The following is a 14,173-nucleotide window of genomic DNA, read 5'->3' as shown; positions in this document are numbered from 1 at the left end:
CCCCTTGGCAAAACGGGTGTCCCTGTCCGCCCGCTGGGGCTGCCCGGTCCTCTCTGCCTCTCCCGGAGCCGGAGAGGTGAAGCGGGAGAGCGGTGGGGCCGGGATTTGGCTGAGTGCGACCGACCTCAAGCGCGGGCTGTGGAGGTGCGGCGGCCGTGGCCGCTCGGGGCGCAGCTAGAGTCAGGTGTGTGTGTGGCGGTGTGTGTGTGTGTGTAGGGACGTAGGCTGCCAGCTCCCAGGCTGGCGACAGATTGTGCAGGAATGCGAGGAATGCACCAGGGGCAGAGTCCGCACGGCCCGACGAGGCTGCACTAGCGCCTTCCTGGCCCAGCTCTCGGCTGCGCAGACAGAGGTCACCGGAGCATCTTCCGAGCTAAGCTGGTGAGCCTGACTCCACTCTCCCATCGCTCCTCTACATGCGGCAGAGAGGGCGGCCGAGGGGCCGGAGCGCGCTAGTTTCTTTGGGCTCCACCTTGGCTTTCGTGGTTGTTGGTTTTTTGGTTTTTTTCCCCCCCGTATTGGTCTCCAAGTCTGAATTTGGGGCTGACTGCAGTGTAAGCAAGGTTATTGATCATTGCATAGACTCTTTGCAAGTTTGGTTTGCAAAGCGCTTATTTTTTAAACTAGGGTTTTCTGAAAATCTGCAAGAAACAGCTGAGGGTTCGTAAGAGTAATGAGCTCACAGATAACATATTTTATCTATCAAAAATAAAGTCTGTTAATGCTTATGGGCCGGAATGTACTGCAAGAGAGATTTTTGAGTGCATTACTTTGTTGTTAAAAGAACTGTAATTTTTCCCCCTCATCGTGTGAGGCTGTGTTTAGACCTCGTATAATACATAATGAATAGAAACAGAGAAGCAGTGTTTGGTCAGCGATGGGACAGATAGAACTGTCTGGTACAGTTAAATTCGGGGCGTGTCAGTTACCATTGGAATCAACGGGGACACTGCAATCATATATTTCAAGATATAATTTATTAGTGCAGGTCTTAGTTCTTTTTCTTTTGCTACTGACTTTGACTTAAAAATAACAGCCCTGTAACTTTTATAGATTGATAAATATTTGTATATAAAATCAATGGTTAGAACTCATCTTTTGTCGAATCTTATTGTCTTAATACAGAAAAGCAATTTTTGACAGATTGAGCTTAGTTTTTTTTTTTTTTAAGGGGAAAGCGCGTCTGTTTTCGAATGTACTACGGTATTGCATACAGGTATTTTCATGTCTGGTGTGCCAATGTAACAGTTATGGAAAATGGCAACATGCAAATAACAATGCCTGAGCTAAGCGTTTCTGGATGTTGAAAAGCATACAATGTATGCTTTGACAGTTTGCTTTGAAGGATACCTTTATTATAATAAAAACCTCTCTGCACTTGTTATTTTGTATCAGACTCAGTAAACTAAGGCAGTTGTCTAGCCAATCAGTTGTCTTTAAACCCCTACTTTGTGTGGATCAAGAGCATTGAAAAGTATATACAGTGAGAGCCATTTAGTTAAGGATCCAAGGAAAAGAAAATGAAGGGTTGTGTCTTTGGTTGCTACATTGTTGTTCAAGTATGTCCATAATCAGTGAACCTTCTAATTTAGAGGTTTAATTTGTGTACAGTAACTGCTGTGGAGGATTTTGGGGGGTGTTTGTAAATGCCAACAGGAAACTTTTATTATGTAACAATATCATATTACATCAGAGTTTAACTCCTGTTTATTTGGTTTCATATCAAGATTACAAAGTAAAAAGCTAGGCAGAAGGAATTGGGATTTTGCAGCCTGTGTGATACCCTGCCCCGAGTTCTATCCCTAGCAGAAGCCCCCTCTCCCCCAAATAGAAGGCAAATTTAGTTTCTCTGCTGTGTTGGAAGTTGAAAGCTCTGTTCAAAAACAAATTACAATGATACATGGTTAGTTGTGCAAATAGCTTCACCTGCTTCAAGTAGAGGCAGGCTTTGGATTAGAAACCCATTCAGTTTCTCAGTGATGTTTGAATAGAGGAGGCTTTGCAACTGGTAGTCTTTCACAGGAGGAAATAAGCTAAACTCTTTTGGCCAAATGCATTCTCTCTTAATCTACCATTATGTAAGGTTTAAGTGCTGCATTGGTGTCTTGTGTCGTATAGTAAAGAGTCTCAATTGGAGAAAAGTATTAAGTGTCTTAATTCTTATCTATACTGTTTTGGGGAGGGAGATAGGAAGCATACAGTATAAAGGAAGAAAAAAAAAGCAGCTGGTAGTCCGCCAGAAAGAAAATTTTTATACATTATTACTGTGCTTACCAGTGGAATAAGTCAGACTAATTCCATGAATCATCCTGACATAATATCAACTTAAAAAAAAACCCTACCAAATTTAGTTTACTTAAAACTTTAGTAATTGTATGACCTTGAGTATTTGAATGAAGTCTCTACTGAATCACAATTGCATTTTTCTTTCTGGTTTATACAGATTGGCAATGTAAATTTAAATTTAAGAATTCTAAGTTCACTTAAATTCATTTAAAAATATCCAGTTATTGCCAGTTTATAAACAGTAATTTCCTTACTGTTAGCCAGAGTTCTATTTAAATAGATTTTCATACACTGCTTGATGCCAACCATCTGTCAGTTGATGTTCCTTACCTGACTACTTTGAAATCTGAGCTATATTGAGAACTCATATTTTGGTGGTGCTTCTTTTTTTTGGGGGGGGGGGGTCGGCCTTGGGTCTTGAACTCAGGTCCTAGGCACTGTCTCTGAGCCTCTTTATGCTCCAAGTCTAGTGCTCTACCACTTGAGCCACAGGGCCACTTTCAGACTTTTCTGCCCTGGCTGGCTTAGAACCACAATCTTCACATCTCAGCCTCCTAAGTAGCTAGGATTACAGGCTTGAGCCACTGGCACCTAGCTCTGTTTCTATTTTTAATGAAGAGGTAACTCATTACCTTGCTCAACTTTAAAGTGGACAGCATACCTTCATTTTTAGAGATGAAGTAGAGATTGTAGGATTTTCCAGGGCATAAATGTCTGTGGAATTACATGTCACAATGGGAAATTGTCATTACACCTTCCGTGTACTGGGGGATAATTACTTTATCCATGGGTTAAATGGTTCAATAGCACCCTTTCTGTACTGAAGGGGGGAACAAAGATATGAAGTACAACACCAGTGGACTAGGCATGCTTGCAGAATGCAATAACTATTTCATAGCCAGACTTTGAAGCTAGCTTCAAAGAAGGAAAGAAGAATTAAAACTTGAAGACACATGGATATCAGACTTCATATACTGCCTTGCGGTGGTGTTAGCCTTCAGCAGGTCATTTTAGTACTGTAGAAATAGCAGGTTTCCCCCCCCCCCCCCCGCCCCGGGGTGAAGGGAACACACTCAATTTGCCAAGAGCAACAGTTTATGTGCTTGCTGGCTTCACAACATTCAGCAGGCTCAAGTTGCCTTTTAAAAAATTCATTGGAACTATTGTAATGTTTGGGGGCTATGTTATCTTTAGTTAATTAAGCATATTACATGACAGTACATCTCAATAAACTTAGAACAGCTTCTACGTTTAATGACATTGGCATAATTTTATTTTTTTGTTTTATAACTTAGGTTTACATTTAATATACCTATAAATGCTGACTATATCACTGATGATCTTATTCAAAGTCTTGATAACATAGTTTATTATGACCTCATTAAGGATTGAACAGTAAAATTTTAGTGCTATAAAATATGTGGAGGTATCTGAATTAGTAGTTGTGTCACATAAGTATTTTCATAAACTGGATAATTCCTGGTGATTTGATGGGTGCCAGTCCCTGTAGGAAGACACATATTATACATACATATATGAATATGTATATGTATAGGTACGTATACACAAAGTTCAGAATGCACAATGAAGGGAAAGAATTGCCTGGGGAACCAGTGATTGGCTTTTAGCCTCTATTGAATTTGAATCTAGCGATTGCTAATAACCAGGTGTGAATCCTGTACAATTCTAATCTGGATTCCTCCACATTGCCATCTGCAACACAACTTGTCTGCCGGGAGGGGCCCATGTCACTTGCCCAAAGTAGAGCTAGATGCTGGTGCTTAGTGTTGCAGATCAGATTTAGAATTGGAGTGAGTTTTGTCATTAAAATAATGACATTCTGTGTAAAGTTAGATAAGGGATGAAGTGCTACTGGAGCTGTAAATCATAAATATTTTCTTAAGTTGTAAACTGAGAGAGCTGAAAAGCATCTTAAGCCCAAAATGAGAAGATTTGTTGTTCAACCATTTTACCTTGACGAATCATTCAATGTTTGGATGATAGCATCCTCCTTTTAAAAGAACCCAGGGAGCAGATTACATTTCTCTAAATTACCTTTCAGCTCCACATTTCTCAAGTCCTCAGTTGTTTGTTGTTGCTGTTTCATAGTGTCCTAAGCAACCAGGCATGGGAGATCATTATAGTAATTGTAATCCTACCTACTAAGGCAGAAAAATCCCCAAGATTTTTATCTCCAAGTAATCACTAAAGAGCCAAATGTGGAGCTGTGGCTCAAGTGGTAGAATGCCAGCCTTGAGTGCAAAAGTGAAAGGATAGCTCCTAGTACCAGCACAAACACAAGTCATAAGCATGCTGAGCACTGGTGGCTCACCCCTGCAATCCTAGCTATTTTAGGAGGCTGAGATCTCAGTATCATACCTGCAATTCTTAGCTACTTAGGAAGCTGAGATCTGAGAATCTCACCTGTAATCCTAGCTACTTAGGAAGTTGAGATCTGAGGATTGGGGTTGGATGCAGCCCAGGCAGGAAAGGCAGTGAGACTACTCAGTTTCTCCAGGAAACTACTCAGAAAAAGGCGGAAGTGGCTCTGTGGCTCAAATGGTCAACTGCCAGTCATGAGTGAAAATGTGACAGCTCCCAGGCCTTTAATTCAAGCTCCAGGACCAGCACACCCACACCCACACCCACAAGTCCTCATTCCCCTTCATAGTAGAAGTCATAGCAACAGGAAGTTGGCTTTCTTTCTTTCTCTGTTTTGTTTTTTTTTTGGCCAGTCCTGGGCCTTGGACTCAGGGCCAGAGCACTGTCCCTGGCTTCTTCCTGCTCAAGGCTAGCACTCTGCCACTTGAGCCACAGCGCCGCTTCTGGCCGTTTTCTGTATATGTGGTGCTGGGGAATCGAACCTAGGGCCTCGTGTATCCGAGGCAGGCACTCTTGCCACTAGGCTATATCCCCAGCCCCAGGAAGTTGGCTTTCTCATTTGAGATTTTTGAACCTTTTAAACATTTATGGTAAGTAACTTCAGTTTTGTTTTTCAACAGTAGCATTTCAGAAATGAAGGGTGTTTATAATGTTCTTGAAGTCTTGCTTTCTAACCCCATCTCACTTCAAAGTGAACTGTGATAGTTGAGATCAGGAAAGCTTTAGAATTTCATGTTGACACTGAACATGACATGAAAAAGGCAGTGCTGTGTTATGGTTAGCAGATAGGGTTCAGGTCTGGCAACTCTAGCCAATCTGTCTGATTCTCATTTTGTTCATCTGTATAATGGGATGAAAGTCCCCACCTCATATGATGAGGATTAAATGAGCCAATACATGTAAAAGTACTTATAGCAGGGCCTGCTCAGGGCCAGCACTTAAGGCATGTAATTCATTTTTATTATTATATCAATGCCAGATTTATGACACTTTCTGAAGCATCTATTATATTTGGACAAGTTGTTGCAGGCTTATTCAAAATGGTTATAGATTTAAGCTGGATATTGCAAGGAAAAATATTGAAAAATTATGGTCTTAATAGTTTACAAGAGATTGTGAGGAAGAGAATCCAGCAAAAATAATTAGACATACTTTTTAATAAAGTAGCCTTTTGTGTTAGGCATTAAGGAGGTATTAAATATCTCTAACCAAAAAGTTGTAGATTTGGGCAAATGCCTTAATATGCTGTTATGTTTAAAAGGTAGAGACATAGTATTATGCTGCAGGAACAGAAGAGAAACACATGCAAAATGTAAAACATACTTTCTAAATAGGAAGACTTTTTTTGCACTTATAATACTGGGTAGTAGTCATTTTAGACAATATATTTATTTGCTAGTACCCATGAAGAAAGTCATAGTAAGTGTTGATCATTTAATACTCCCTTTTTCTTTCTGAAATTAATCACCTTTAGAAACAAAATACCAAGAAGGAAAAATTGCCTGAGACTACCAAAGGGGAAAAACTAGGAAGGAGATTTGGAAGGTAATAGAGATAAAACAACAAACTATGGTTTAATGAATATAAAAGGGCACTTGTTCTAGCCCAGGCTTTGGTGCTAGGCAAGTGTGTCCCAGTCAGAGACAGAGACTCCTGAGCTTTTGTTTTCTTATTTATTTATTAAAGGAGTAAGTCCATCTAGATGCTCTCTAGCATCAATCTAGTACTTAATATTTCACACTCAGAAAATGAGGCATTTTTTTTTTCGGTTACATTTGTTCCTTAGCAAGAACACACCATTTCCTCAAGAACTTATTACAGTTTACCCTCTGGGATAAGGGGAGGAAATTGAAGTTGTATGCTTGAAAATTCTCAGCTCCTGGAAGCTGAAAATGTAAGTGTGCAGGCCACACAAACCTGTGATCTGGCTGAATCAAGGACTCTATATCTGCTGGTGGTAGTGCTGTGTAAAGTATTCTAGAGGACCTTGGGGGCTTCCCAAGGCAGCAACCAGCAGAAGCTGAGCAACAAGCTCTAACACAGGCCACACACAGCACAGTTGGTTTCTTCCCCTCCCCAATTCCATCCCACTGGGATTCATTTGTTAACAGCCAGTCCTGTGGGTCTACTGAAGCCTTCACCCCCCCTAAAACTAAATTTTCCAGAGGTTTGATGGAAACTCAGGGTAATTTAGGGCAACGGTTATAGGGGACTTGTTAAAATGAGAAGGCCTTACTTAACATTTGCTCAAATGGTTTGATTACTCCTGAAGGGACTGAAACAACCACAAAATACATTTTCTATAAATATTTTCTTAGGCACTCACTGATCTCTATCTTATTATATATACTCATCAGTTTTTTCATTCAACTCAAGTTTTATAAGTAAATCCCCCAACTTTGAGAAATTGTGGTGGTAGATTTTGGCAGAATGAGCCTTTTACTTGGACTTGTGTTTCGTAAGAGCAAAAACAGTAGTTTGAAAAATTAATGAAGAAAGTTTCTCCTACATCTCCTATCCAAAATGGGGCAAGAGGGAAATCACTATGCAGGGCATGAAAAGACACCCCTCCATATCCTTGGAAAACACTAGCTTAAAATATTCAGGTTGGTTGTTTAACACTTGAACCCTAATTTGAGTAGAAAGTAAGAATTTGAGTTAGAGGCGATTCTTTTTTTTTTTTTTAAGTGAGTGTGCTAATATTTTATTTGGCCCAATGTATCAAAATATTTTGACACGTCATCAATATAAAAAACAATAATGTATTATTTTACATTTATTTTTAACAACATACCTCAGCCTAGACTAGCCACATTTTGATGCTCAGTAGACACATGTGCCTTGTGGTTGCCATACTGTTTTGTCTACAGGTTGACATCTTCTCTTACAGCCTGTACACTTCCTAATTATGTCTCTGCAAGGTCTCCCAGCCTGTGAGATTCCCTCACATCTGAACATCTCTACTGTTATCTGCTCTATTCCCAAGTGGCTCAGTCATTAGGGGCAGTTCTCATTCCTAAACACAATTAAATGTGCTGTTAAGATATTTGTTGGAGCCCTCCTGTATGTGAGGTATTGGTGTTCAGGTTTGGATATTACTTTTTCCAAAAGATATCACTATTTCAGGATGATTCATTTTAGGTTCTTTCCCCCAACATTCATTAGTCCGCTGCTGTATACCAGACTGTTTGCAAGGCCTCACAGGCAAAAAAGATGACCTTCCTCTGGGAGTGCTATAATCTGTGTTGGATTTGGTAATGGAATTTCTGCCTTTACAGAATCCATGATGCATTTTACAGTCTAGTTAGGAAAGATAAGACATGAACAGGAGAAGATTGTCTTCGAAACTTTGGCATGTAAACATGTAAAAATTGTTCTATATGTGTTAATAATTAGCTGCAAGATAATTAGGTTTTAACTTCTACTTGCTTAGGTGTTTGTTGCTTGGTTAATTATTCGAATCTAGAGAGATGTGTTCAGCACAGCCAGTTGGCTTTCTTCTTAAAAGATCTGCATGTGAAAAGTTGTTGCCTACCAGTGGTAATAGTGATTTCAAAACAAGTTTTAGACATGAACTTGATTATTTGGTTATATCTCTTGAAACATTTAAACAAATAACCCATGTAGAATAATCACAATGAAGACACATTATTTGTCAGAAACTATAATGTATTCCTGAAGACTTGCCATTTTGGTAAGTTCTTGTTTTCATTTTCTTATAGCAGTACTTTGGGTTATTGTGTTTTTCTTTTGTTTCCATGTAATTTATGTGTCTTTTTGAGTCTAAATTAATGGAAAATATTCCCTTCCATTGTTATGAATAGACAGAAGAATGTTTTGAAAATCTCTTGTGACATTGGCTAGAATAAATGATCTCATTTAATCTTACCTTGACTCTCAAACTAACACACTGAAGGGAATTTTCTACTTATTGTTAGTTTGTTAGTGACCCAATAAGAAGCAAAGTCCGTTTAAAGAAGGCACTGAGGGGTTGGAGGTGTGGCTCAGTTGGTAGAGTGCTAGCCCATCAGCCAAAGCATCAGGCACTGAGTTTAAACCCCATTCTCCCCACTAGACAAAAAAAGGAAAAAAATGGCACTGAAATAGGAATCAGAAAATACAACTGGACTTACACAAGAACTACTATTACTTTGAGACCCGTGATAAACAGTGGAGATGTTAAATATCTAACAAACTATAAGCAGATGAAAAATTAATGTTAGTTTGAAATCTGTAGCATATTAGCAAGTGTCCGTCTTCCAAAACATTGCTCAAATATTGATTACAATTCTCCATAGATGCAATATTAATCCACAAGTCCATTATCCTTATGATACTTACACTATGAATATGTTGCATCCATGGGAAAGTGATTCTTCTTGCCTGAGCCCCTCAGCAGCAGAGATTTCAGTTTTTCCATATCACTTAATCTTGAACTCTAGTGTTTCTAGAATAAATGAATGAATTTTGAATAAAAAGATGTTTTGCAACAGCTTCACTTACAATTCAAATAATCTCTCTAACACTCATCCTCTGCCCTTTTGTTAATTGTGTTTGTGTAGTAGTCTGACCCGAATCATACATGTTTCCATGGAAAAACCTAAATTTTTGTTTAGAAAAAAAATTGCCTTACTAACACCTATCAAATGTGCTACTAAGGACATTAATTTAAAATTTTAAACAGATGCATATTCATTGTAATCTTAATTATCTGAATTTTAGCCATACTGAGATCCCTTTACATAATACTCTTTCTAAAACTGACTAGACAGCCATTAAGCACTAAGACCAGCTGGGCCATGCTTTGAAAGTGTAATATTAAATAAACTTTCTATATCTTTGCCTTTTGTGAGTTTGTAATATTTAGTTTTAGTATTTAGATTTTCAGGGTAAATGTAATTTAAAGTAAATAATGACTTTTGAAGGACTAGGTATTAAAATATGCTTATCATTGATATTAGATACTTCAAGACAAGAAATTTGCCAATACAGTGGCTCATGTCTGTCACTCCGCTCCTTGGAGTAAGAAGCATTGCAGTTCCAGGAGATAAGACAAAAATGACAAGACCAAATCTGAAATAAGAAAAAGCAGATAAGGCTGGAGATGTGGCTCAGGTGGTAAAGTACACATTTTTCAAGCACAAGGCTCTGAGTTCAAACAGCAGTACTTCCAAAGAATGAGGAAATAATTTGGGAAAGATCATATCTTGTTCTAATATAGTGAGTACACTATACCTTTGTTTGGTTTAATAATTTAGTTAGGAATGTTCTTATATAGTTTAGTGGTCATTTCTCCTGGGTAATCTCACTAGATCTTGAATTTACAATCCTCCTTCCTCCATTTCCAAGTGTTAGAATTACAGACTTGCATCATCATACCTGCCTAAATTAAGATCTTCTTTTACTGTAAGAAGATTATTTATTTACATGCAGTTGTAAGATATAATTCAGAGAGCCTCTTACTCTTCACCCAGTTTCCCTTTATGCTAAATTTTGGTAAACTATAGTGTAATGCCACAAATAGGATATTGACGTTGACTGAGTCAAGACACCAAAATGTTTCCAGCACCACTAAGGTCCTTCCTTGTTGGACCTTCATTGTCTCATTGCCTGTTGTCCTGTGTCTCACATGCCCACACATCTTGTTTTGTGTGGTTTTTATGTGTACTTTCTGCCAGAGAAGAGGTTTGAAATAATATCTGGCCCAAATAAAATCTTCATGGTTGGTGGATTGATTAGCTTTTGATATTTTTTTTAACCTTGAATGTCAAAGTTGTGTGTTTCCTTAGTTTTAACTAACATTAAATTCTTTAATTGGTTTTAAACTTTTTTGTAAGCTGGTAGCTATAGTAGCTCACACCTATAATTCTAGCTACTCAGGAGACTGAGATCTGAGGATTACTGTTTAAAGCAGGCCTGGTCAGAAAAGTCAGTGAGACTTATCTCCAATAAACTACTCAGAAACAACTGGAAGTGGTGCTGTGGCTCAAGTGGTAGGGCACTAGCCTTGAGCAAAAGAAGCTCAAGGACAATACCTAGACCCCAGAGCTCTAGCTTCAGGTCCAGCAGGAAATAAAACAAAAAATAACTTTGCTATGCATTGTTTATGTTGATTCTAATATTTTTAGTGTCATTATTGAGTCTCCTAAAATTATACTCAAGATAAGTGTTTGCTCCATTTCCACAAGCAATCCTAAAGCAATTCTAAAACAACAGCTATATAATAACTTTTTTGTGGGTGTCCTGGGGCTTGAACTCAGGGCCTGGAACCTGTCCCTGAGCTGATTTTTTTTCACCGGGAGAGGCTCAGTAGTGGGGCCCTGAACTGCAATCCTCAGATCTTTGCCTCCTGAGTAGCTAGTATTACATACGTGAACCACTTGTGCTCTGCTCCTGGGCTGTTTTTGCCCAAGGTTTCAGCTCATCCACTTGAGCCACAGTATACTTCCACCTTTTTTTTGGGGGGGGGGGCTAGTCTATTGGAGATAAGCCCCCTGGACTTTTTTTTTTTTTGCCTGGGCTGTCTCTGAATGGTGATCCGCAGATCTCAGCCTTTTGAGTAGCTAGAATTATCAGCATGAGCCACTGGTGCCCCGCACAAGAACTGTGTGTGTGTGTGTGTGTGTGTGTGTGTGTACGTGTACGCATGCATGCACATATGTGTGCTTATGTGTACTACACTGGGGTTTGAACTCAAGAGCCTATCCCATTTGAGTTTCTTGCTCCTGGACGGGACTTTATTGCCTCAATTTCTGGCTTTTTGTTGATTAACTGAAGAGTCCCAAGGATTTTTATCTGTTTGGGCTGGCTTTGAACCTTGATTATCATGTCTCAGCCTCTAGAGTAGCCAGGATTATAGGTGTGAACCACTGGTGCCTGGCTTATGATATACTTTTAAAATACTATGTTTTTTTAAAAAAAAATTGATCCTTTTTCTATGTTTGTATGAGTTAATCTTAGCACTTTTTAATTTCACAACAGGATATATATTTCCTGAAGGCTTTCTTAGTATGTTTTTCTGTGCCTGGTAAGCGCTTGTTTTTTTTTTCTTTTTTTTTTTTTTTCTTCAAGGTCTAACGTAATCATCTGGGCTGGGAGTGTGGCTCAGTGGTAGAGTGCTTGCCTAGCATGCATGAAGCCCTGGGTTCAATTCCTCAGCACCACATAAACAGAAAAAACCGGAGGTGGCACTCTGGCTCAAATGGTAGAGTGCTAACCTTAAGCAAAATGCTTGGGCCTTGAGATTAAACCCATGACTGGCAAAAGAACCCCCACCTAAAACAAAGAAACAAAAAACCTAGGAAACAAAACCACCTCATTCCATCCCTCCCAAGGCAAGCTTTCCTGGCTCTTCTCTCCACCCTATACCATGCTAGGTTTAAACCTTTCTCCTGTCCTTGTCTGTTTTGCACACAACTCTGCAGTGAGCACTAGTCACACGTTTGCTTCTTTGTTTACTGGCTGTGTTGAGCCTTGCCCAGGATAGAACCGTGCCACACCCATCATTGTGGTTTTCTCATGTAGCGATATTCTGATCACCTGAAGCCCCAGATGCTTGCTGTGGATCAATAATTAAATACTTTACCACCTTAGTTGTCATTTTTCTCTAACTTTCTGTGACTCCCCATGGTTTACCCGGTAGGATCACATCCAAGCTCCATATTTAAAGCCCTTCACAATTAAACTCTGATTAATCTCCTTCCTGAATCTTCCTCATTGTCTCAGTTTCCTGCCTCTTCCTGCTGAGATCACATCTTCCAGTCCTCAAAGACCTCAATCCTTCCTTCCTCTTCTGTGAGGCCTCAAACCAGTTCTGGTCAGCAAGCCTTTTCTAAGTGTCCTTTCTTGTTCACTGGCTTTTCATTATAAACTTCCTATTATAGTTTTGTTGTTGTTGTATTGAGCTTTTTTTTTTTTTTTTGTTCTATTTGGTTAACTTTTCTCATGGGTAGTTCCTTCAATAGATTATATTTTGTTGATTGCAGGGTTCTGTTCCAAGTGACATTCATTTTGAGGTCACCCTTGAAGTAGAGATGGGCCAGTTATGGTCAGGCACACCTGTAATTGAGGCTTCTTGGGATGTAGAGGCAGTGGTTTGAGAGTTCTAAACCAAGGGCTGGAAGTGTTCAAGTGTTAAGAGCACTTAGTTCTAAACCAAGCGCTGAAAGTGTTCAAGTGTTAGAGCACTTACCTACCAAGTATAGGGCCCTAGATTCAAACCTCACTATCATTTTAAAAGAATAAGTAGGGATTTCTAGGACAGCCTGGACAAAGTTAGTTAGACCCTATCACAAACAGAATAAAAGCAAAAGCCGTGAGTGCAGTTCAGGACTCAAGCCACAGAACTAGGGGGAGGGGGAGAGGAAGTGTGTTGAAAGTCAACACCTAATAAAGGAGACTGTACTCTCTAAAAGTGGTCTCTTATTTGTCTTTTATTAATAGGCATTAATATGCCACTTGGTATATCTTATTGACCTTCTCTTGGAGACCTCACAGCACAACAAATGAGCTTGTGCTAGAGTTTTGCTTCTCCAAGTTGTTACCTCTTAGTTTTTGTATTTCACTGTCCCATATAGAAGAGTGAAAACTATGGCTAAGGAAATAACGTTTTATTTCTGGAAATTTTCATTTTAACATTGGGAAGCTATTTTATGTTTCTGCAGAGTTGTGTTGTTCCTATTACCACTGGTTTCACAGCCTATTTAAATAAAAACAACTTAGTTCTTTATTCATACTATCCAGGTTTGAAGTGCTAAGTAGCCACACACATTGCAGAATCTTCTATTGGCAGTGGTATACAGGTAAAATAATGAAACAATAGATGCTTTTAGAATAATCAAGCAAACAGCACAGCTTTGCATTCCAAAGCATTTATATAAATATTCAACTCTTCCATTCATTGTAAAATAGGTAGTGTGCGATGTTCAGTTTACAAGTGAGGAAATTTAAATTAAAAGTCATAGTTGGTGATTGTTAAAGGATATTAAAACATACCATAAGTTTGTTTCATATTTCAGTCCTCTGAAACAAGATAGTTGTTTTGTAACTGTGAGATGAGGAAATACTGCTTCATGTCACCTTCTGACATCAGATGTTGGGGCTTCCCCTCATACCAGGTGCTCCAACTCAAGTTGCCCACTTGGTATCCCAGAGGTCAGTCCTGACCTTAAGTACATGCTGAAAGTTCAAAGGATTCCAGAAGTTTTATGTCATGAACCAGACAATGAGAAAAATACTACAGTGCTCTTTTTGTGCTCTTTTTTCACGTCTATCATTCAGAAAGTCACAAGAATTATATAAACTCTGTGCTAGGAGACAGGAAGAAAGACTAAGTGTATATTCCTTATTATAAAATAAGAAGTAAATATTTGATTAGTGAATTATAGAAAGCATGTGGTATACAAATGTGTGATCTTGTTCTCACTTAAAATCTCAAGTGTTTTTGTTTTTTAAATTTTAATTGGGCTTATCATTTGGTGTTTCCAGTGAAATTAGTGACTTCTGG

The 14,173-nt window shown here is 38.9% G+C and overlaps 1 protein-coding gene across 11 annotated transcripts in view; it reads left to right on the top strand.

The window, feature by feature from the left end:
• Pkp4 (plakophilin 4) overlaps nucleotides 1-14,173 on the top strand; it is a 239,319-nt gene that overhangs the window by 871 nt on the left and 224,275 nt on the right. Inside the window, exon 1 of one of the 11 annotated variants that reach the window (XM_048345406.1) lies at nucleotides 221-381. The exons of the other annotated variants lie outside the window; for them this stretch is intronic. The gene's annotated coding sequence lies outside the window, so the exon portion shown is untranslated. Of the gene's footprint in view, nucleotides 1-220; nucleotides 382-14,173 lie in introns of those variants that run through there. 11 annotated transcript variants of the gene reach the window in all.

This window comes from Perognathus longimembris, chromosome 4 (assembly GCF_023159225.1).
Source record: "Perognathus longimembris pacificus isolate PPM17 chromosome 4, ASM2315922v1, whole genome shotgun sequence".
Lineage (NCBI taxonomy): Eukaryota > Metazoa > Chordata > Mammalia > Rodentia > Heteromyidae > Perognathus > Perognathus longimembris.
The sequence above is the reverse complement of the archived record's forward strand: the minus strand, read 5'-3'. Positions and strand labels throughout refer to the sequence as shown.